General features: G+C 41.9%; 1 protein-coding gene across 12 annotated transcripts in view; it reads left to right on the forward strand.

The window, feature by feature from the left end:
• The first annotated feature begins 15006 nt into the window (after nt 1-15006).
• MICAL3 (microtubule associated monooxygenase, calponin and LIM domain containing 3) overlaps nt 15007-25794 on the forward strand; it is a 208983-nt gene continuing 198195 nt past the window's right edge. For all 12 annotated transcript variants that reach the window (XM_049624829.1, XM_049624817.1, XM_049624820.1 and 9 more), the window contains exon 1: nt 15007-15188. The gene's annotated coding sequence lies outside the window, so the exon portion shown is untranslated. The remainder of the gene's footprint in view (nt 15189-25794) is intronic.

Raw genomic sequence — 25794 nt, forward strand, 5'->3', positions numbered from 1 at the left:
GAAAGATGGCTCATGGTGGCTTCTGCTACCCCAAACCCAAAGACCCTGTACCAACAGGCCACCTCAGAGCTGACCCACCTCACAGGGCAGGCTAGGCCAACCCTGTGAAGGCTGCCAGTCCACTAGATGGCTACACTGGGAAGAGCAAAACCATGCCCCTCTCTACTGTGACCACCAAAATCTAGTCTATGAAAAGGAGCGATTTGCTTCAAATCCCCTGGAAGAAAATGTCCAACTGACCCGGTTTAATCCATGTATATCCATTCATCTGCAGGTGTCACCCAAGCGTAGAGTGCAAATACCTAACAGGAATGTGATACATTAATAAAATCCTATTTTATACTTTTTCAGACTCATCAGTGGGTCATGAAATCAGTTTGGTGGGTCATGGCCAGCATTTGAAAAAGAAAACCCAATAGAATAGAATAGAAAATATCAGAGTGCATCCCCTGCAGTGAGTGGAAGCTTTGTTTCCCAAAACATGTGTTTCAGTTTTATCTCTGTGTATATCTGTTTGTGTGTACTTAGTCATGATGTAAAACGTATTTCTTATTGTGGGTCATATCCGAGAAAGTTTTAAAGTCTTTGCCTTACTGCAAACACTGGCCAAAACTAAAGTTGAATCAAATTAAATATTAAAAAGTCAAATTCTAGAACAGCTAGCAAAAAAAAAAAAATAGAATTCAATCTATTTTATATCTATGGATTATTTTGAATCAATAATCATGGATTATTTGAATGAATCCATGGGGGAGAGAACTGTTCATTCAAATTTAAATTTAAAATTTGACAAAAAATGAATAGAGTGGGGGAAATATTTGCATTTTATATTATAGATTAAAAGTTAATGTCTTTAGGGGTGCCTGAGTGGCTCAATCAGTTGAGCATCCAACTCTGAATTTTGGCTCAGGTCTTGATTCCAGGGTCATGGGATCGAGCCCTACATCAGGCTCGGTGCTGAGCATGGAGCCTGCTTAAGATTCTCTCTCTCTCTCTCTCTCTCTCTCTCTCTCTCTCTCTCTCCTCTGCTCACACATGCAGAGAGAGAGAGAGAAAGAGAGAGAGAGAGGTGGGGTGTTGAAAAGGGAGAAGCAGAAAAAGTTAAGCATTGACTTAGGCTTTTTGAAGCTCATTTCTAAAAAGCTCTTTATCCCAGGTGTGGTGGTACAAGAAACTGAGTGACAATTACAACTTCTGTTCTTCCTGTTGCTCTCTTACATTGAACCAAACCTTTAATAAAGTAGTTTGAATACTACCAAAAACATTCTTCAGAATTAAAAAAAAAAACACACACACACAGTATACACTATGATTCCATTTTCATGACATTCTGGAAAAGACAAAACTATAGAGAAAAAAAATAAAGATTAACAATTTCCAGGAGCTGGAGGTGTGAGGGAGAAGTTGATTACAAAGGGGAACAAGGAAAGTTCAGGGATAAAAGAACTATTTTATAACAGCATGTACTTGTTAAAAGCCAGAACTCTCCACTAAAAACAGTAAATTTTATAATATGTAAATTATACCTCCATAAACCTGACTGGGGGGAAAAAAACCTCCATGGATAAATTCAGGGTCCATAAAAAGAAATTCACTCACATGAGGAAACAAATGAGCAAACACACAAATATGTGTTTATTTTGACAACAGTCAAAAGTGGAAATTATAACAACACTGTGATACTGTTTTCCTTTTTGCTAACAATTAACAAATTTAAAAAAGAATAACATAATGCTATTTAGAGTGCAATAGGTAAAATTTGAGAGGAATACAACATGCCAGTGTATAGGAAAAGTCCTAGAAGTACTATATTCTAGAATTTTTCCCAACAAAGTTATTTAATAAAGATTTTTGAAATTCCAAATGCATGAAAGACATCTTCTACTGTGTTAGCTTTAATAGGAAAAAAATAGAAAAAGCTGAAAAGTCTAACATTAGAGGAATAGTGGGAAAATGTGTGGTACATCAACACAATGGAATACTTTGCATTCATAACAAAAGCTTAAATCCAGAGACGTGTACAAAGAAGCATGGAAAAGATTTATGATTAAATGGACAACAAAACATAAAATAACAAGCATACCACGTTTGTGCCATTGAGTAATGTGTGTGCACCTGGAAGACACAATATTCACATGCAAGTTGCTGTGCTAAAATAATGTATTATAGATGATTTTTAAGTTTTAAAAATTCACTTGCTGTTGTATATTGCCATTTCAATAACAAAGAACCCTCAAAACCTTCACGATCGAAAGAAATGAATGTGAAGAAGAAAAGAAATCCCAGATATTATCATATCACAGTTCTGTTTTCTTGGCCCTAGAAACCAGAAGAATCATGAGAGTCATAATTATGTTGAATAAGTTCAAGCTGTATGGATTTTCTTTCATTCTTATTATGAGCTAATGTCTATTTGGGTAAATTCCTTGCTTATGGCAGGCAGTTTATAAATACTTGTTAACTGACTGACTAAATAGGTCTTTTAGTTGTGTTTTTCACAATCCTAGAAAAACCTGAATTTATCTCTGCAGAAGCATCAGAAATCTCAGTACAATTAACACTTTGCCCTTATCTGTATATTTTTAAAGGAATTTAATTTTTAAATTTTTTTTTTCATTTTTTGAATGTTTATTTTTGAGAGAGACAGAGACAGAATGTGAGTGGGTTAGGGGCAGAGAGAGAGGGAGACAGAATCGGAAGCAGGCTCCAGGCTCCAAGCTGTCAGCACAGAGCCCAACACAGGGCTTGAACTCACAAGCTGTGAGATCATGACCTGAGCTAAAGTTGGATGCTCAATCGACTGAGCCACCCACGTGCCCCTGGGGACTTTAATTTTTACAGCATAGGGAACACATCTTTGGGGCTTTTTTCCCCTATTAAGAGAATTATAAGGTCATTGAAAGTATGTCACAATTCTGAAGAGAAAGACAAGGTATAGAATGGACAGGGATCTGGGGAAATTTTCTTAGAAATGTGCCTAATGTAGATGTTTAATTTTTTTTTAATTTTTATTTATTTTTGAGAGAGAAACAAAGACAGAGTGTGAGTTGGGGAGGGGCAGAGAGAGGGAGACACAGAATCTGAAGCAGGCTCCAGGCTCTGAACTGTCAGCACAGAACCTGATGTGGGGCTTGAGCCCATGAACTGCAAGATCATGACCTGAGCCAAGTCAGATGCTTAACCCACTGAGTCACCCAGGCATCCCTAATGCAAGTGTTTAAATGATGGTGCTGTTTTAATTGAATTGGGAAGGGAAGTGTGGAAAGGAGGGAAGAGATGGGGGCAGAAAAAAAACAGCAACTTAAAAAACCTTCTCTTTCTTTTTAAAACAAAGCTTTTTTAATGTTTATTTATTTTTGAGAGAGACAGAGACAGAGTGTGAGTGATGAAGGGGCAGAGAGAGAGGGAGACACAAAATCTGAAGCAGGCTCCAGGCTGTCAGCACAGAGCCTGACATGGGGTTCGAACTCACGAGACGTGAGATCATTGACCTGAGCCGATATCAAGAGTTGGAGGCTTAACTGACTGAACCACCCAGGCGCCACAAAACCTGCTCTTTCTCTTCCAGGCTCTGGTATTTTCAGACCAAATGGCTTAGTGTAGAATTTCTGTGTCCCCTCTTAGCCTTTGGTTTGCTGTGTAACCTGAAGACAGATATTTAGTGTCTCTGTGCCTCATTTTTATCATTCCTAAGAGGAATGAAAATTTTTTCTCTCTGCCTTCTCCAAAAGCATATTGGGTGGAAGATTTAGATTGTATGCCTATGTATATATCCCCTCTGATCCTTTTCTTAAGGGCATATGTATTTTCTGATAGGCCTTCCACAGAGAGGACCTCAGGACACAGATGGAGGATAAAGATATGAGAGGAAACCCCCATAAACAAAACTCTGTGTGTGTATGTGTGTGTGTGTGTGTGTGTGTGTGTGTGTGAGAGAGAGAGAGAGAGAGAGAGAGAAATAGAGAGAGAGTAGGAGGGAGAGATTGTACTTGCATCAACTCAGAAGCAGTAATCTCTGAACTAAACAAGACCTCAATTAGTTTATTGAATTAACTGCAGAGATAATAAATTTCATATTTAGGGAAAAGATATTAATGTGTATTAAGCACATACTCCAGGCCACTGCTTTCATGTACATATTTCCATCAACCCTCAACAACTCTGTGAAAAGAGCATTATTTTTCCCATTTTTTAACTTGGAATTACTGCAGTTCAGAGACATTGATGTAACCAAGGTTCTATGCGGAGAGTGGAGAAGTGGGGTGTTGAGTTAATTTTGCCCTCATGACAAAATCTGCATTCTTCTCATGCCTCCATGTCAGATGGACTTGGCTTAAAATTCTGATTGTGGTTGCCACTCATTAGCTGTGTGACCTTGGGCAAATTTTTTAACATCTCTGAAGTTCAATTATCTTATCTTAAAATAGGGATAATAATGACACAAAATGAGGTTCTTAAGAAGGTTAGCTTATACCTTTGGGTTTTTTGTTGTTGTTGTTGCAAACAACAAAGATAGACTTTAGGGCTAACTTTGGGGAGGGTGGAAGAAACTTATTGGAAGAATATGGATTAGCTAACATAATTGAATGAAAATTATATTACTAGGTCTTGCAAAGGATGAGGACTAGGGCAGCTAATGGGATCTAGAGAGTAGAAAGATAACCAGTTTCCTTCTTCAGGATATTCACAATGGGATATATCAGCTCAGGTTATTTTCCATTCTTGTGTCTCTCTGCTTAACACTGAATTATAGGAAGAGAAGTCAGCGTGGCCTTGGCTGGGCCATGTGCTGTCTACCTCATAGGTGGAGAACAAGGCATCTTAGTTGTCATGCCTACAGGCCTGCATGCAGTGTGGAAAGACAATTCCCACAGACAATGTAGGTGCTATTACCCAGCAAGAGGGCCTGGATGCTGAGCAGGCAAGAGCTGGTGATATCCACCACAGAATTAATGCATCAAGCATCCTAGGACCTGGAACAAAGGAACAGCTCTGTGAATGCTTGCTGTTGTTGTTTTCACATCACTTTTCATAAGACAGCCACTCCAGACTAGTAAATTGTAGTGTAACATTACATATTGAAATTATATCTCAGTGTTTTCTGTATGTGTGCCAAGTTATGATACACATAGAAGATGGTATTTGACCAGTACCCTGGGGTGAACTGACAAGATACTCCCACAGGAGGAGGCTTGATGGGAGGCTCTGGCCATTCCTGGTCCTACCAGGCAGCCCTGAGAGCTGAGGCCATCACTATGTGGCACCCATTAGTGACACACCAGTAGCAAAGCTTAAGCTTATACAATAGAACTTTCAGATCACCTGCCATTACATAGTCTCGACTCGGCTTGTACCCCCTTTCTTCCTCCCAAATTAAACGAGGCTTCCCAGCAAGCAGGCAGGAGATGGAGTCAATAGTGGTGACCCTCAGCTATCTTCTGTCCCCACTCATTCCTAAGGCTTTCACTGTCAGAAATTCAAGATTGGCAGAAAATGAAAGTAACTTCTCTTTTAGATGAGGTTAGGGACCTCTGGCCCAAATGGCCTAAACTATCTTAGAAATTTTATTTCACTGCCTCTGGTATTATTAAAGCCAATGATTTTTCCATGACATACTCTCCGGAGGCAGCTCTGAAACATGGTGCAGCTCTGGTTGATGCATACAGGCTGGGTTTCCAAGCAGGACGAAACTCTGGCAATACTAAAGACCTGTGATCATGGAGAGGTAAGAGGACTCAAAATACCATTAAATGTGGAAAAGATGTGGATGCTCTTCTTGTTCCTTTTCTCTTCTTTTTGGGGGAGAGTGGGGTTGATGTTTTTAAATTGTTTGTATTTTTTCTCATTACAAAAGTACATTCCATAGTCCATTTCTTTCCCAAAATGAAAGTGCACAAATAAGCAAAAAGAAGATAAACTCAAACTCCACCCATCCCTCTCTCCACCTAGATGTTCACATGTTAATATTTATCCTTTCAAATTATGTTTCTTTTTAAACTTCAATCTGCTTCCCCTGTGGGGCACTGAGGTGCTTCCAAAAAGCTCTAATAAGGTTGGGTGAGGGGAGGGGGGAATCGCTGATTCTTCTCTGCATGTAGGAACTGGAACAAGGGGAAAAGGGGCCTCACTTCTTGGAATGCCTTTTTCTATACCTCTCTGTTGAGGGACCACTCAAATAACCCTGCCATAAAACTTCCCTGATCTCTTAAATGGAAGCCTTCTTAGTATCACAAGATAGTACTTTCCACCTGGCAAAGTCCATTTTCTATCTGTGTCTCACTTTCCCTGCCCTATTGTTAGCTCCTTGAGGTCAAGACCCTATGTCTACTTGATCTTGGAATGCCATCAGTACCTACAAGTGCCTTGCCCGTAACATGATGAATTAATGAAAAAGAATCGGAAGCTTAAATCAAACAGAACTTCAATGACCTCAAGCGGGAATAAGGAGGATTTGGGATCCTGTATATTCCCTCAGTAGGCACTGGACAAAGGAAGATTTGACATCTTTTCCTTCTCTGTAAAAGGCTGATCCACACGCTCTAGGAAGAGAGAGAGAGAGAGAGAGAGAGAGAGAGAGAAGAGAAAGGAGGAAAGGAAAAGAAAGGAGGAAAGAAAGAAAGAAAGAAAGAAAGAAAGAAAGAAAGAAAGAGAAAGAGAAAAAAGCGGTGCATAGGTGGCGCAGTCAGTTAAGCATCTGACTCTTGGTTTCAGCTCAGGTCATAATCTCACACTGGTTGTGGAGCCTGCTTAAGATTCTTTCTCTCTCCCTCTGCCCCTCTCCCTGCTCACATGCTCTCTCTCTCAAAAATAAAATCAAATAAGGTAAAAATAAAGGGCTGATCCATTTGGATGTGTTCTCTTAAATCTAAAAAATACCAGTTTGTATACCAGCAGTTTCAAGTTTGTTGGTTCCATTCTGAGGCTTTCTCAGGGCATCTTCTACCATTATTCCACTTCCTAAATGTGCAGTATCATATGCTCTCTCCCCTCTTCTCTCTTTCCTCAATTCCTTTTATTTCTTTCTCTTTCACAATTGAAAACAGAGCTGTGTAAAATAAGTCCTATTCAAATATAACCCAAGTGGACCGAACTTGACCTATGCCTTATGGAATATTGAAGCTGATGTTTTTATTTTTAAGAGCACTGTGAGCAGCAAAGGAAGGTTGAATTGGAAAGACAGCTTCTGTCCCTCCTCACTGCAAAAGGAACCAATCACAAGGGTATGCATATATGTATACACACACACACACACACACACACACACACACACACGTAAAACACAGCAAGATTTGCTGTGCTTCCTAGAGACTTTCAAGAACTTGGTCTGAGTTGGATTAGGGAAAAGCCTTCTTCAAAGTTACATTATGATTCTAGGAAACTCTATTGTGATGACAGAGTGTGGTAATTCTAGATATTATTTTGCAGCAACTCTGGTGACTAGAGATTTCTTCTATAGACTGTCTTGGTTTTTGCTTGCTCATACTTAGAATTTCTGATTACAGAACATACATACCAATGACGTGGGACAAACACTTCTTAATTTTTTGACATTGTATTGTGGAAAATTAATGCAAAAGTAGATTTGCAAACTTTTCAAGTTGCATTTAAACTTCATTTTTCCTGGGATGGTGAAACTTGCAAATCAAGAATTAGTTAGATTTTAAAAATCTATTTTTGTAACCTACTATGAAATGTTAGCCTAGGGATAAACCCCAGAACCCAGGATGTCTTCCAGCTCTGGGACATCCCAGTCCATGGTCCCCTTGGCTTTTCTCCAAAAGACTGTTGTTTCAACCCAGTCTTTGGTGTAGAAGAGGAGAGAAGCAAGGACATCAAGCTTTTCACATCCTCATGTCTTCATAGGGCCATATGACAATGCATGTAGCCCAGGAATGAAAATTGTATCAAATCATCTTCTTCCTCTCTCTTCACTCTCTTATCCTATAGATAGAGAAGATAGGCCTCTGAGCCTGTCCAAGGAATCCTAGGAAACTTTAGGCTACATGTAGCTTGGGATATCCCTGGTGCTGCCTTAAAGCTAAACACCTCTGGGGGTCATGATGAACTGAACTAGTGGCAGTAATGGGTGTGATATTTGTAGTACTTGGGCTGAGTTCCTATTGAACTACAGAATCCATCCACAGCCAGTGTTTCAGTAAGCATTTTTTTCTTTGCCATGAGAGAAAGCTGACCTGATCTAAGTTAAAAAATAGGGCTTAATTACTGTTTCATATAACTGGCTTCCCATGAGACTTGATTCAGGGCTCACAGATGAGACCAGGTCCAGCTCTACCTCTCTCCATTTCTCAACTCCACTCCTTCTGGTTTGTTTCTCTTGCAGGCCAGGTCTACCTCATGGCCCCAGATGGCTGCTAGCAGCTCCCAGAGCTATCTGTATCCCACTTCAAGTCCAGAGAAGGGTTGTGATCAATACCAGCAAACTACACTGAGAATGGGGGAGGGGTAAATTCTTCAATGGGATATTAGGCTTGTTGATGGCTGGAGAAAAGGAGATCATGTAAAGGTCAACCACAAAACAAAGATAAAGCCAAGGGACAAGAAAGCTAAGCAAGAGCTGAGAGTAATATTGAGTGGCTTAGTCAGCCACTCAATATAGAGGATGGACTGCCAGATTGGCCCATCTTGGACTTGTCCCCATCACAGAATTGGGCATTGTTGAAGAAACTCAAATTGATTGTATTTTATTGTTATTTTTAAATGTTTCTTTTTGAGAGAGAGGAGTGGGGAGGGGCAGAGACAGAGGGAAACACAGAATCTGAAGTAGGCTCCAGACTCCAAGCTGTCAGCCCAGAACCCAATGCAGGGCTCAAACCCACAAACCATGAGATCATTACCTGAGCCTAAGTTGGACATTTACTCAACTAAGCCACCCAGGTGCCCCTCAAACTGATTTTAATATTAGCCAGTAGTAAGTATAACTTGGGTCACTGGTATCCGTTTTAGTTGAAAAAGTTTCTATGCATGGATTTGTTACCCATTTCAAAGTTATAATGTATACGTTTATGTGTTGTTTTGAGCCATCTGTTCCACTACCTTTTTTATTGGTTCAGGTGAAATGATACTGAGTTTGTCTGAGCATTGATCATTTGGCAGATTCTACTCTGATTTTCCTATAGTTTTTCAGGGATTTGGGAGAAGAATGGTTGAATGAGGAAAAGGGAAACACTCATTTTGTGGTTTAATTCCAGGGCACTTGAAAGGAAAAATGCATATTTATTACCTTGGTAGGTAAAAATACACACTATAATAATTTAGACAACGAGATGTTTTTCATCTGTCAAATTGACAAGGATTACAAAAGAAGACAAATGCCCAGGATTGTTGAGGGTTCAGAGAAATAGCCCCAACATACCTTGCTGGTGAGAAAGTAACTGGTGTAAACTTCCTGAGAGACAATTTGGCGATATAAATGAAACATTTAAAAATGTGCATGTCTCAGCAAAGGAAACAATCAACAAAACTAAAAGGCAACCAACGGAATGGGAAAAGATATTTGCAAATGACATATCTGACAAAGGGCGAGTATCCAAAATCTATAAAAAGCTCACCAAACTCCACACCCAAAAAACAAATAATCCGGTGAAGAAATGGGCAGAAAACATAAATAGACCCTTCTCTAAAGAAGACATCCGGATGGCCAACAGGCACATGAAAAGATGTTCAACGTTGCTCCTCATCAGTGAAATACAAATCAAAACCACATTCAGATATCACCTCACGCCAGTCAGAGTGGCCAAAATGAACAAATCAGGAGACTATAGATGCTGGAGAGGATGTGGAGAAACGGGAGCCCTCTTGCACTGTTGGTGGGAATGCAAACTGGTGCAGCCACTCTGGAAAACAGTGTGGAGGTTCCTCAAAAAATTAAAAATAGACCTACCCTATGACCCAGCTGTAGCACTGCTAGGAATTTACCCAAGGGATACAGGAGTACTGATGCACAGGAGCACTTGTACCCCGATATTTATAGAAGCACTCTCAACAATAGCCAAATTGTGGAAAGAGCCTAAATGTCCATCAACTGATGAATGGATAAAGAAATTGTGGTTTATATACACAATGGAGTACTACATGGCAATGAGAAAGAACGAAATATGGCCCTTTGTAGCAACGTGGATGGAACTGGAGACTGTGATGCTAAGTGAAATAAGCCATACAGAGAAAGACAGATACCATATGTTTTCACTCTTATGTGGATCCTGAGAAACTTAACAGAAACCCATGGGGGAGAGGAAGGAAAAAAAAAAAAAAAAGAGGTTAGAGTGGGAGAGAGCCAAAGCATAAGAGACTCTTAAAAACTGAGAACAAACTGAGGGTTGATGGGGGGTAGGAGGGAGGGGAGGGGAGGTGATGGGCATTGAAGAGGGCATCTTTTGGGATGAGCACTGGGTGTTGTATGGAAACCAATTTGACAATAAATTTCATATATTAAAAAAAACAAAATAAACAAAACAAATAAACTTCAAAAGATAAAAAAAATAAAAATAAAAAAAGTGCATGTTTTTGACCAAGGAATTCTATTTCTAGAAATACTAGGAAATAATCATAAACATATATAAACATTTACATATATGAATAATCCTTGAAGTTACATATAATAATGAAAAATTGGAAATAATCAATGACTGGAAGTAAAATCTTGGTTAAATAACTTAAAGTATAGCCTCTTAAAGTGCAGCCACTTAAAATCATGAATTAGAATTATTGGCATGGGAAAATTCCTAGTCTGTTGTTAAGGAGAAAGTAGACTGCAGAACAGTTTGGTCAAATTTTATTTAAAAGATACATACAGGGGCACCTGGGTGGCTCAGTTTGTTAAGTGACCAACTTTTAATTTCAGCTCATGGCTGTGTGATCAAGCCCTACATTCAGCTCTGTGCTAAGTGTGGACCCTTCTTGGGAATCTCTCCCTCTCCCTCTCTTGCTGCCCCTCTCCCCCACTTGCTTTCTCTCTCTCTCTCTCTCCCTCTCCCAAAATAAATAAATAAACTAAAAAAAAAAAGATACATACAAAAAAAGAAGACACATACACAAAGAAAACATAGGAAAATACGTTACAATAGTAAGTGAAATGCTGTTAAGGGTAATGGGTAATTTTAAATTTTTTTGTACTTTTCTGTATTAAAATTTTTTTAAACAATGAACATGTATTACTTTTGAAATCAGAAAAAAATACTTTCTTAAAGTAAGACAGAATAGACAATTCTTCTAATGCCCAAATTATTGATTGATATTATTCCCCCTACTGTTTTATACATGTCTAGTTATTTCTGAGTACCCTACATTTCTCCACCTTCCTCCCCAATATATATGCCCATCTCTCCCACCCCTGCCCTCACCCAGAATTCAGCCCAGTGGTCCTCATCCTATTCTAGAGGATGGGCCTTCCAACATGAGCTTGCAATTAGACTGGGGATGGAATCCTATCACACACTTTTTCAGGAGTTCAGGTTGATCCATTCCTCACCAAGTGGATCTGCTGTTTATCAACTTCTCCACTTAATAAACTTCATGTATGATCCATCAGGATAACCCCAAACAATCTGATGGTCCTTTGCTCATAGTAGGTGCCCACTAAATGTTAGAGTGCATAAATAAAGCATTTAGATAAGTGCATTTGAATGCTCTGTGGAGATAAGAAAAGTCAGGAGAACAGTGGGAGTGAAAATTAACTGGACTGACTAGTTCTGGACCAGGCAATGAGCACCACAAGTATTGGCTTCAGAATTACCATGCTCAAGCTTCTTGATTGACATTAAAAGTTTACTGGCTCTCACATCATTTTGCCAGTGTGTCCTCCCCTGTGAGGATTTCAGCAGTTTAAAAAGAATGAAATCATTAGCCCAGCTTCTATTTTCAGGGCTACAAGTGTTACAAGTGTCAGTGAAGCAGGATATTTTACTAAACAGCAATTTGGAAACGTCCCTGAATCTGTCAGCACTGCACATAGAGATTTCTTCCTCATAGGCATGGTGCTGGTTCTATCTCCAGGTGCTCTAGGCAGTTGGGGGGGGGCAGTTTTTGTTGCTATTTGCTACTGAATTTGCCAGATGTGTCAAAGGCAGTCTCAGAGACAAAATAAACAATAAGACAGTAGAAAGAAATACATAGTGCTTCTCACTCTTTGTAGAAGCCCTCCTTGACTTATTTTCTGCCCATGGTAAGCACTGGTACCATTCTCCCTGGATTCCGTGGTGTGGGGTTTGCTGTTATTTGTTCCTGTGTTGCTTATAATTGTTTTCTACGTGTTATATGTGAAAAGATTGTATTCACTCAGGAAGCAGGGATTTCAATGGGAAAGATGGACAAATTGGAAAACCAGACTTCATTACTTACCAGCCTTGTTACCATAGCCAAACTGGTCAGGCTTTCTGAGCTGTAGTTTTCTTTCTCACTGCAAACAAACTGCCTCTAACCTGACATGATTGTTTTGAGCCTTAAATGATTTTATAGGTATAGAAATGTAAAAAAAATGGTATAAGTGTATAACATTATCTCTTGTATAGAATGCAGTAGGCTCTTATGAAATAGGAGATGGGGACACCTGAGTGGCTCAGTCGGTTAAGCCTCCAACTCTTGATTTTAGCTCAAGTCATGATTTCAGGGTTCGTGAGTTTGAGCCTCACGTCAGGCTCTTTGTCTCTGTGCTGAAAGTGCGGAGTCTGCGTGGGATTTTCTCTCTCCTCTCTGCCCTTCCCCCACTCACGCCCTTCCCTGACAAAATACATAAATAAACTTAAAAAGAAAAAGAAGTAGGAGATAATATTGCACTGTGGGGTTGTGAAGGTAGAAACTACAGTTAGACCTCTACTGTGTGCACTTGGGCAAATCAGCTTCTCTAAGACTCACTTTCTCTCCACAAAACAGGAATTATAATAGCACTTCATAGATTTGATGTGATGGTGAAATGAAATAATACATGCAGAGCACTTCCCAACAGTACTTAGCGCATAGTAAGCATTCAATGAATATAAGCAGCTGCTGTTGTAAATGAATGAGAGAGGTAATTATGTCAATAAATATTGCACATTGGAGGGGTGCCTGGGTGGCTCAGTCAGTTAAGCATCCGACTTAGGCTCAGGTCATGATCTTGTGGTTTGTGGGTTCGAGCCCCGCGTGGGCTCTGTGCTGACAGCTCAGAGCCTGGAACATGATTCAGATTGTGTGTATCTCTCTCTCTGCCCCTCCTCCACTTGCACTCTGCCTCTCTCTCTCAAATATGAATAAATGTTTAAAAAATAAAGAAAACCATAATGCCATTTAAAAAGAAAAGAAAAAAATTGCATATTGGGGCAGAAACTCAGGATTATGGTAGCACAGAATAGAAATAGGAGCTCTATAAGCTAGCAGCTTCTGTTAATCAACTTGGGAAAGTTTCATGGAGAAATAATTGGAGGATGAGTGGGGGGGGGGTGGTGTAGAGTTGAGCTTATTAGAAAAATATCCCAGGGGCGCCTGGGTGGCTCGGTCGGTTAAGTGTCCAACTTCAGCTCAGGTCATGATCTCACAGTTTGTGGGTTCGAGCCCCATGTCGGGCTCTGTGCTGACAGCTCAGAGCCTGGAGCCTGCTTCGATTCTGTGTCTCCCTCTCTCTCTCTACCCCTCACCTGCTCATACTCTGTCTCCCTCTCTCTCAAAAATAAATAAACATTAAAAAATTAAAAAGAAAAGAAAAGAAAAGAAAAGAATAATATCCCAAATACTTCATATAATGTGGAAGAAGGTTGAGTGGATGTAGGGTGAGCAGATGATGGAAGGTCAAAAAGTTCTGAAAAATGAAGGTGGAGTTGGTCTGAAGTTTGGTGGCCAAAACATAGGCCTAGATGCCAGTATAAAGCTCTAAAATAGAGCGGACTAGGCCCCCAAGGGATGTTTTCAAAGTCTTGAATTTGACATGTAATATGACCAAAAGCATAATTGGCCATGTATAGTTGAATGGCATGCCAGAGACTTCAGATAGCACTTCAGCAACACTGATGAAGACTTTAGCAAGCTTTGGCAGGGATTCTGGACAGTTCAACAGGTGAATTAATTATTAATTGAAACTTTGATGCTGTGGATGAAGAGAGAAGGAAGAAGAAAAAGTGACTTGCAAGAGCAGAAATTATGAGATACTGGGGGTAGTAGGGAGTTGGGGTTCTCTCCACACATAAGAGGAATGCTTTTAAGAGAGAAGGGACAAAGTATATTGAATTTGTCTTCATAAAAGATGGGTTTATACTGTCTGTATAAAGGATTTGGTGCCAAAAGGTCAAAGTTCTTTAAGACGGTGGAGCATGGCGAATATTGAGGAATATATGTAAATATTGCTAATCCCATGCAAAGGATTGTAGGATCACAAAATATGAGAAAGCCCATCAGAGATCACTTCTAGTCCAATATTGTCATTGGATTAGATGAGGAAACTGAGGCAGAGAGATGGAGTAACCTACCCAAAGCCACACACATGTCTGGCTCAATTCTCTCCGTATTTTCTTTTAGCTGTCTAACCCAAACATTTGAGGAGCCCCTAATCTCTTTGTTTCCGGTCTGGCTAGGATTAGTAAAAAAAATTCTGGTTTTGTTTTGTCGTGACTTCTGAGGGCAACAAACAAGGTCCCTTTAAACGCATCCTCTCTTCTCCCCATCTGGCAGGTTTGATATGCCCACCGTGCTTTTCCATTGGCCATTTTGTGTGGCTCCTTGCGCCCTTCCAAGATTCACAACCAATCAAATCCTCCCTCTCTCTTGGGCCTGGCTTTGAGGAATGTACCATATGGACCATGCGGGGAAGTAGAGAGGAGGAAGGGAGTGGCGACAGCTCATTTCTTCACCTTCTGCATATAACCATGAGATTCTGGCAAAGTCTGAGCCTGTAGGTAGCAACAGCAACCCTAAGGATGGGAACCAAGTGCCATTTTTAGAGGCGCACTTAGATCTGTCGCCCCCGAGGCTGGGGCCCTATGGTCAGGGCTCGAGGGCTGCAGCCCCCGCCCTCCCATGTGCCCGCCCAGCCACCAGCGGCGGCGCCGCTGCCTTAGCTGCTGCCGCTGCTGTTCCCCGTGCGGACGCTGCGGCTGGCGTGCTGGGGCTGCGGGACTGCGGGGCTGCGGGCCCGGAGCGGGGCTCGGCGGCCCAGGCCGGCCAGGGGACGCCGGCGCCGAACGACACACCAGCATGAGACGGAGGTGAGGACCGGGCTTCGGGACCCAGACCGGCCCCAACCGTTCCGTGGGGGCCTCATTCCACCAGCGCCCCAAGTGCAGGGTTTCCGGGGCCCCCAGAGGGCGGCTCTAGAGCAGGCGACCGCGGCGACCCGACCTGTAGCTGAAGACCTGCCTCCCCTGGGCAGCCCGGAGGGCTCGGGACCCGCCGTGGGCGCTTGGCGCCTCCTTCTGGCGGCCCCTTGGAGCCCTTTCCCTAGCGGGGCGGCGGACCGACGAGGAAGCCCCTCCTCGCGCTTCCCCGGCCCTCCCGGCCCCTGTCCTTGACCTCCAGGAGTTGGATGTTAGGTCAAGTGCGGCCGCGCGGGCCCCAGAGTTCCAGGGGAGCTTGGCACTGGCGAAAGCCAGGGGAAGGGGGAGGCTTCCAGCGATTTGTGAGTGGGAGAGTGGCTTGGAATGAGTCTTCTGGGGAAGCTTTGGGGGCGGGGGCGAAGATCTCTTATCTTAACCGGTGTCGGGAGGCTTAGGGATGGAGTGTGCACTGTCCTGTCGCCCCAGCCCAGCCCCTGGGCCATTGGCTTTCCACTGGAGCTGAGGTATGGGGCTCCTCTGTCGCACCGTGGCTGGGCAAGTGCCCGCATCCCGAGGGTAGATCTTGTCCTGATACCCTTGATCGGGAGTCTAGCAGGGGGATGAGTATGGGCTGCTGAGTCGCTATGGTCAGGTGGCCACGAGAGAACCATGAAGTGCTTTTCCCTTTTATTTTCTTATGGTAGTGTTGGACTGGTTGAGATGATGGCAGCCACATACGTCACTTATCTATGAGCCACCGCCCCCCCCCCCTTGCCTAACTGCCTTACAAGGTGATAGCGTTATTGGAGGTCTGTGTGGTACGCTGAAAATTGCTAGTTTAAAAATCACCCTAAGGAGCCCTATACACAGATCAGAGGCTCACTTTCTGTTAGCAGAAAGCCAGACGTGGTGATAGCCTTAGCTTTGCAGGTTCTGGCATGGATGGTAAACTAGTCATCACAATTGTTTGTTGGGCTCCTCAGGCAAGGCCTCTACCTCATCCCATTAGGGGGCATGGATTAGCCCTATATTTTGGCTGATTTTTCTCCAGAGTCTTAATTCAGGGAAAGCGTTCCAAGAATACAGAACACAATTATGTTCTTTTAACGTTAGTGTTTAACACAGACATTAACTATGGTTAATATAAAGTGCATTAATGCAGAGGTCAGTTGTGAAAAGTGTCCTTTTTAAGGCTTATTACTTTTTTCTTTTTTCGAGAGTTGCAGATGGAGAGAATGGCATTTACACATCGGAACATCAGTGTGTATTTGGTCCCACCTGACAGTTTGCTATGTAGACAATCATTTAGGATGATGGCTTTGTACCCCAAGGGTGAGAATGAGTTGGGTTTTATAGTGAGAATGATATCTCACTTTGAATTGCTGCTGCCAGCAGGAAGGCTTTGCCCTCTCATTCCCTGGCCGTACAGATGCCAATTCATTGTGGTTGCTTTCTCTTGTGAGCACATCTGTAAAGATCCTTTAAGAGGATATTATAAATTCTGTATTTGATTGTTAAATGTACTCTCAGGTCAGTAATTTGGCTTAGGTTGTTTTAGCCCTACAGTGAGTTCTTGTGCTTCATTTTTAAAAATTCTTAAACTTTTTGGATAGTGTATTAAATAGTGTATTAAATAGTTTCAAGTTAATTCCAGAATTAGTGGAAAAACATAGTTTGAGTATTCCTCTTGCAAAGAATCTTTAGGAACTGGGTCCTTGTTCCTATCCAAGACTTCTTTGTGTGTTCACAACACTAACCTTTGAAATGTCTAGAACTTGTTTGTCAGACTGTGATTTTTTACCCCCAGTTGGGATGGTTCCCATTCAGTGAGGACTGCTTCATGGTGTTTGTAGATGTGGGAGAGAAAATGGGCTTTGGAATAATATATATACTTAGTTCAGTGCCTCACATACAGTAGATGATTAATAAAAGTTGATAAATTTTTTTTTTTCCCTCTTTGGGTTTGGGAGACAGACATGTGGTTGATGAATCGGATGCAGTTTTGCATGCTTCCTTCTTAAGTTAGGAAAATTAGCCACCCTCCCTTCCCACCTTAACCTCTAACTCTAACACCACAATTTTTATAGTAAGTTAAAAATGAAACTCAATGCCTGGACCTAAAAGTAAAAGTCAAACAAGGAAAAAATTGAGTTCTTCTTCCCAGCTGACATATTACATTTTAAACCACTCAGTATAAGAGAGAAAGTGGTGGTCAGAATTGACCCTTTCTTGGGTCTTTTGAGCAGTCATCCTGCAGATAAGGATTTTGGTTGTTGTTGGTTTAACATGTCAAGTGGAACTAAAAACCTTTTCTAATTTCTCCTGACACTGGTGCCTGAGAAATGGCCCAGGATGGTTGAAGCTTGACCAACAGACAGGGGCACAGTCTTAGATTTGGTGGGCTTTATAAGAAGAAGCCTTTTACTTCTTCCTGCTTTAGCAGGCTCATTGTGAGCAGATTAAAAGGCTATCAAACCTGATGTTCTTGAAAGAGAAAGATATGTCACTGGTTTATTTATGTCCAATAATATTGGGTGTGACATTTTAATAATAATCATACTCTGGATTCACTTATTTTTTCTTTGTAGAAGTAAAAGCTTCCTTGTTGCCTTTTTTTTTTTTAAATGTTTGTTTATTTTTGAAGGAGAGAGACCAAGCATGAGTGGGGGAGGGGCAGAAAGAGAGGGAGACACAGAATATGAAGCAGGCTCCAGGCTCTGAGCTGTCAGCACAGACCCCGATGCAGGGCTTGAACTCATGAGATCATGACCTGAGCCGAAGTTGGACGCTTAACCAACTGAGCCACCTAGGCAAACCCCAGCTTTTTCATTGCCTTTTATCTCATAGATTCTTTCTTGTCTCTGAGATGTTCAGAGTTTAGTACAGTTTATTATTCCCATTTTATAGATGAGAAAGTGGAGGTGACATAATTTGCTCTCAGTTGCAAGTGAGGTGGGGCCTGAACTGAATTTGAATTTAGTGTTCCTTCTTATATTACATTTAATTGATACTTTTGTAGGGAAAAACCCCCACTTTTTTTTTTTTTTTTTTTTTTTTTTTTGGAACTTGACGGACTTAAAGATAACAGACCATTGTGCTTTTCTGATTTGCTAGACAGCTACGGATAGTTGATGCTTATTGAGTGCTTAAGTATGGGAGTCTGTGCTAGGTACTTTATGTATATTACCTCATTTATTCCTCACAACAGTATACAAGGTAGGGCTTATTACCCCCAGTTTTATAGATAATGAACTAGGGTTTGATGAGACCCTAGGTCAAAGGAGTGACAGAAAACAGGGCTGGCACTCAGACCTGGGCTGTCTGATTTCATAGTGTGTGCTCTTAACTCCCATGCTTTAGTGGTGACTAAGGAGCAGACGTCAGAGTCCCTAATTCCTGTTGCTGGTGCCTGGGACCTGATGAGCTGTGATTGTACTGGGGTTTTATTTTTCACTGAAGTAAAGTTTTCACATCCTGGAGTTTTCTTGTACCACAAATATTCCTCTAGCCAGGTGGAGGGTCATTACTGTAGAAAACATAATCAGAGCTGAAAAAACATCTATATTTGGAGAGTACGAAGTATTTATTAAGGTCAAAAGGGGAGAATAGGAAAAGAGAGAATCAAGGTGGTTTGTTGACAGGAAATTTGTGATATTCTAACACAGGGGATGTCTTTAGTACCCAGGCTTTTTAACTTAAGCTGTGGGTTGAAATTGTAAACCAGGAGGCACAGCAGGACTGGGCTAGAATCTGTGTAGTATTAGGCTCTCAGTTTCTACTTTAGATGGCAAAGTTGAAAATCTGATTCCTTTTCAGTCTTTAGCTTCCTCAAACAATACAGTATGTTGTGGGAATGGTGGGGATATTGTTTGGAGTTTTACCTAAACTCTTTGTGGACTTCCCCTTCCTTCTATCCCCTCCCCCACCCCACCCCCCATCTTTGGTTCCACTTTTCAGAATTCAGCTCTGATTCTGTAGAATTGGGTGGAATCGTGGAGGGTGTCAGGCTCCAAGATGCTTGGGATACATCAATGAATAGAACACCCCTACCCCTGTGGGCTCAGCAGTACATGACTTGTTTTCTTGGTGTGGGCTTTAGCTGTCTTGGCTATGAAGGTTTATAGTCATCAAGAAACTGGGGAGGTAGGACAGGGAAACTTATCACCCCAAACTCTGTAATTCATTGACTTTTTGTCATTGGTAAGTCAGAATTTCCCAGAGGAGAGAAAATTGCCACAGTTTACAAAAAAAGGAAAGCGGTGGTAATCAGATTACAGAAGGGAGGAGAAGTAGGACTGTTGGTCTGTACCTTGCTGAGAGGCGGAAGGACAGGAGCTTGTGCTGAGTATTAAGTTCTGTGGTAAGAACAGCTATGTCTCCCTGCATCCCTCTTGCAGGGCCTGCTGTGTCTGTCACAGCAGGGAGAAGCGAGCATGTCTTGGTATGTGAATGAAAACCAGGAAAGGCATCTTTCTGCATTAGATGGGTCTACAGAGGTCTGTCCTTTTTTTGTATATTGTATATCCAGTGAAGAATATGGTTTGGTTAACTCTGGAAGGAGAGAGACAGCCGGTGGTTAACTAGTAGCTTTTATTGACTTCCTTACTACTTTAAAATAAATAATAACTGAAAGGCAAAGTGAAACTTTGGTCCCAGCCTTGCCCTCTCTCCTGCCCTGCTTCTCTTCTGTTGATTCAAGTATGGAGGAGGCTTGAGTTTGGGGAGGACTTTCCTATGTTAGTGTTGGAGCTTAGGAAGACAGGAGGAGCCAAGTAATCCAAAGGGAACATTAAGAGTAGCCAATAACTTGGGGCACCTGGGTGGCTCAGTCGGTTAAGTGGCTGACTTCAGGTCATGATCTCATGGTTCGTGAGTGTGAGCCCCATGTCTGGCTCTGTGCTGACAGCTTGGAGCCTGGAGCCTGCCTCAGATTCTGTGTCTCCCTCTCTCTCTGACCCTCCCCTTCTCACACTCTGTCTGTCTCTCTCTGTCTCTCTTCAAAAATTAAATAAATATTTAAAAAAAAAAGAGTAGGCGGTACTTACTCCTAGATGCTGTAGCCCCTCTGGGTTACAACAAACCTTCAGCACAGACTGCTTCCACAAAACACTGACTTGTAAAATCGACTGCACTCCTCCCCATCTTCCCCCCATTTCAACCACCTCTACCACCAGAGCTGCCTTGTGATTGAGAATTGTTGGGTTTGTGAGTGGAAAAGGAAAAGAAGTGAGGAAGGTAGCATCATGATGATAATGACATTAGCAGTGGTAGCAGCACAGACAGAGAGACAAATTGTGTATCAGGCTCCACATGGATGAACTCATTCAGTCCTCACAGCAACCTTGAAGGATAGGTACTGTTATGATTCCTGCTTTGTACACGAGGAAGCCAAGGCACAGGGAGCAGCGACTTACTGAGTGTCTCAGTTAGAAAGTGGTGGAGACAGACTTCAGACTTAAGCATTTGGTTTCAGACTTGTGCTCTCATGGACCAGTGAAGGGCCGCTGACTTGAGTAAACTTGCACCTAGAAGTTTTCTCCATCCTGAGGGTCACCTTTCCTCTCTTCCAACCTCCCCTTCATTTTCACATTTAACCCTGTTCTTTTAAGTTACTGATCTGAAATGCTACAGGAGAGATGTATTTAGGTTAACTGGCTTCTTCCTTTAAAATTGGGGCAGAGTCAGAGAAGGTAATTTTGAAGCATTTAGAGAACACAGGCCCAGGTGGGCTTCCAAGAAGGAATACCTAGGACAGTATAAGAGTCTTCAGGGACTTAGGGGCTGGATCATGGGATCTGGAAAGAATGCTGATGACAGCTCTACTTCTAGAAAAGATGAGGAACCCTTTCCTTTCCCTCCTCTACCTTTTGTCTTGGCATGGGTTGCTTATTCCCAAGACCTAGAACTTAAGCAACACTCTCATTGCCCTAGCTTTATGGATGATTAAAAAAAAAATTTTTTTTTTTAACTTTTATTTATTTTTGAGAGACAGAGAGAGGCAGAGCATGAGCAGGGGAGGGGGAGAGAGAGAGAGAGAGATACAGAATCTGAAGCAGGCTCCATGCTCTGAGCTGTTTGTTAGCACAGAGCCCAACATGGGGCTCGAACTCATGAACTGGAGACCATGACCTGAGCTGAAGTCAGACGCTCAACCGACTGAGCCACCCAGGTGCCCCCCCCCTTTTTTTTAAATTCTTTTTTAACATTTATTTATTTTTGAGAGGCACAGCACAAGCAGCGGAGGGGGAGTGGATAATTTTAATTTCATTTACTTACTTACTTAAATAAATTAGTCTGGGGTCCTAACCATGTTTGGAACAGAACCTTTTACCCAGTTTGGTCATAACTGATCAAAGTCATTATTTCCCTGTGAAAAAGGACAAGGGAAATAGTGTGACCAGTGACATGGACATGTGTCAGTTTGTTTCCAAAACAGGTTTTTCTCAAAACCAGACTTGCAGAAGAAGGGGAAAAAAAATCAACTTTCTGCCTTTGGCATTTTAAGTATCTTTAGGCAAGTGAGTCCTGTGGACAATTATGTAGTAATAGCTGTTATTTACTGAGTGTTACTATGGGCTATACACTGTGCCAACTGCTTTAATATGCACACATCATTTCTTAAGTCTTAAGGTAAGTACTGTCACTCCTATTTTACGATAGGAAACTGCTCCAGAGAGGGTAAGGTCCATAAACCCAATAAGTTGTAGAGGCTGGATAACTCTAAATCACCTCATTATAGGGTGAAATGTTGAGGGAGCAAAAGGAAGAGAAAATGGGGAAGAAAAAGACAGTGTTGGGCAGGAGAAAGAAGTTCATGAGATGGCAACAGCCCCTAGGATTTATTGCACTCTGTGTATCTAGCTTCAGTGAGCTTGGTGGAGCACAAAGAAGTCCATGGACCTCAACCACCTTAAGGGAGCTGGGGAACCAAGAAGTTTGAGAACCTAAGAGTTTTAGGTTACACACTGGGACTTGGTTTCAGTACGCATTTATTGAGTAACTACTATATAATAAAGCAAGTGCCAGGTATTAAAACAATGTCTGCCAGCAAGAGGTCACCATATTTCCAGGGCAGGCAGACACAAATGCAGAAAACTATATAGTGTGTTGGGGTAAGTCACTTAACTGGCCAGGATCCCTGAACATGGAGTGGTAAGAAAATTTATATTTACTGACAAAATATTTCTTTTTGATTCAGTTTTGTTAATTTCATGCACATAAGGTTGAGAATTTCTGAAATTTACCTACCCCCTGTGGCTATTGTTTCTGGAATGTTTGTGTTTTAGCAAACAGAGAATCTCTTTGCAGCCCCTCAGCTGGGGCCACCTCCCTTTCCTGTAGGCTGCCGTTAGGCCCGTCACTACTGTGGATCTGTTGAGTTTGGTGTGCTTGTCCTTGTGTAGTCATTTGGTGACTTGCTTGGATGTATATGTTCTCCCTTGCTAGAGGAGCATGCTGCTGGGCTGTGCCCTTTCCAGGTGTTCTAGTAGGGGAAGGAGCAGTCCTGGGCATGGAGATGCTTTACCAATGTTTTGGGAATTAGATCAGACCATGTTGCCACTATGACTCCTTTCTAACTCTAGGACCACATTACTGTGCCAATAGTGACCTGGGCACCCAGTGGTAGCCTTGTGGTGGTTGGTATCTGCCAGCCCTCCTACTCCTCCATCTTTCTTAAGCATCTCTTTGTCATATGCTATACTTGGAAATTGATATATTGTGGAAAAGGCCTAATAGGGCTTCATATTGCTTGTTAGGCTTACATACAGTTTTTGCTTGTGTTTTAATCTTTTATAAGACCTTTGGATCACTATAATCAGCTCCATTCAAGTAGAAATTACTTATCTCTCCTGGAAATTGAGTTGACTCAGTTTGGTAATAACATTTAGGACTCTTTCATGTGCGGCTAATGAAAAGTTCTTTCTGTTCATGACCAATGACTCCAGAGTAGGGTTCATCTGCTTAAAGGTATCTCTTGCTTTAAGCAAACTTGATGTATGGAAATTGGATTGACCTCCAAAATACAATAGTCTGTGTCTGTATTCCTTGGCTTTAAATTTAATTCATCACAGCAAAGGAATTTTGCAACAGAATTCCCTCTGTAGGGTTTTGAAATTTTACTTTTCTACATACAACTTTTTCAGGCAGTCTGATCTTCCACCACTGGTGGAAATGACTGTATGTCACTTACCTGCCTGGCTTTCTCCCTCCCCCGGTATACATGCAGCCTCAGAGTCACAGATGTTACTGGGCTCTGTCTTTACAGGCTCCCAGGCCTATCATCCAGGCTTGTTGGTGTGGGAGGCAGAATCAGCTGCTGTTATGACTGTCAGTCAGTGTGCATCCTGGTTACGCCCAACTGGCCAGCTTTTGCTCATGCAGTATTCATTTGCGTGCCAGGATTCATCTGGACCATTTCTGTCTGTGGTACCTCACTTGGCTCCATGTACAGTTTCCTTTTATGCTTGTCTCAGGTTATTTTTGCTGGCTTTCATGAGGCCCAAACGTTTGGGCATAGGTAGAAAGGCAAGAAAATCCAGAGTGAAGCATATATAGATTGTTCCCTGCTAGTAGACTGAAGCAGGCCAAGGGGGTTGGCTAAAAGCCTTACTTATGCTGAAGTATGGGACAGGTGGGAAAGGAACTAATATAGCAGGAGTCTACTTTATATATACACTTATGACATTATCTCCTTTAATCCTTTAAAAACAATTTTTAAAAATATTTATTTATTTTTGAGAGAGACAGAGACAGAATGCAGGTGGGTTAGGGGCAGAGAGAGGGAGACACAGAATCTGAAGTAGGCTCCAGGCTCTGAGCTGTCAGCACAGAACCCGACATGGGGCTTGAACCCACAAGCTGTGAGATCATGACCTGAGCCGAAGTCGGATGCTCAACCGACTGACCCACCCAGGCATCCCTCTCCTTTAATCCTTAACAACAGTTAAGTATATGGTGCCCACTTAACAGGTTGGGAAACATGAGGCTCAGTGATGTGAGGTGACCTGCCTGATTGATACCTCTCAGCTGGTGAATAGTGAAGCTAAATTAGATTTAAAAAACCAAAATGTGGGGGCACCTGGGTGGCTCAGTCGGTTGAGCGTCTGACTTTGGCTTAGGTCATGATCTCATGATTCGTGAGCTTGAGTCCCGGGTCGGGCTCTGTGCTGACATTGCAGAGCCTGAAGCCTGCTTCAGATTCTCCATCTGAAGTGTCTCCATCTCTCTCTGCCCCTCCCCTGCTCATCTCTCTCTCTCTCTCTCTCCCTCTCCCTAAAATAAATAAACATTAAAAAAAATTTTTTTTGAAACACCAAAATGTGTAGTGGTTAGGAACATGAACACTGGAACTAGACAGTTCTGCGCCAGTTTACTAGGGTGTGTGACTTTGTGTTGTTTAACCTCCTTGGGCCTCATTGCACCATCTGTGCAATGGTGTAACAATCCTGTTTATTTTGTACAGTCGTAAGCATTCAAAATTCTGCCAGGTACCCAGTGAGCACCTTAAGTGTTAGCTAGTACTATTATTGACTGTTGCTTATGAAACTTGGAGAAGAATACTGAGACACTGGGTTTCTTCTCTTCTGGGGACAGAGTATGTGTGGGTCCATGTTTAATATAAAAGTATCCTCAAATGCCCCCTGCCTTCAACTTCTGCTCTCTGCCTTATTACTCTCAGCCTTATCCCTAGCTCTGCATTTTTTTTTTCTTTTGCATTCTTTTTCTTGTTAGCAACTGTGTAGACTTCCTGGAATAATTTGTTCATTAATTTATCATCTATTCGGCCCTTCCTCCACATGTTGCATTGTACTGGGTATCAGGGCAGGGCACAGGTTCATAGAAATATATGACCTTACCCTGTTCATAACTAATGCATCTGCTTCAGAAGATACAATATGAATGTAAAAAACAATTGGGTGAAGAGGAAAGGAAAGCAATGAAATACCAAAGTGGCACAAACAGGTGACTCTACTGTCTGGAGAAAACAAGGGTAGTAACTACATTTGATCTTTGAACAACACGGGTTTGAACTGTGTGGGTCCACTTATATGAGGCTTTTTTTTTAATTATTTTTTTTTCATGTTTATTTCTGAGACAGAGAAACCAAGCATGAGTGGGGGAGGGGCAGAGAGAGAGGGAGACACAGAATCAGAAGCAGGCTCCAGGCTCTGAGCTGTCAGCACAGAGCCCGACAAGGGCTCACAAACTGTGAGATCATGACCTGAACTGAAGTCAGTCGCTCAACCAACAGAGCCACCCAGGCGCCCCGAAGCTGTTTTTGATAAGTACAACATGGTACTATAAATGTATTTTCCTTATGGTTTTTAAATAACATTTTCTTTGGCTTACTTTATTATAAGAATATAGTGCATGGTGATATACATACGAAATATGTGTTAATCAACTGTTTAAGTTATCAGGAAGGCTTGTGGTCAACAGTTGACCCTTAGTGGGGAGTCAAAAGTTATATGCAGATTTCCAGCTGCATGGGGGTCTGCACCTTAAGTCGTCCATTGTTCAAGGGTCAATTGTATTACCTTTTGAGAACTTACTATAT

This window comes from Panthera uncia, chromosome B4 (genome assembly GCF_023721935.1).
Source record: "Panthera uncia isolate 11264 chromosome B4, Puncia_PCG_1.0, whole genome shotgun sequence".
Lineage (NCBI taxonomy): Eukaryota > Metazoa > Chordata > Mammalia > Carnivora > Felidae > Panthera > Panthera uncia.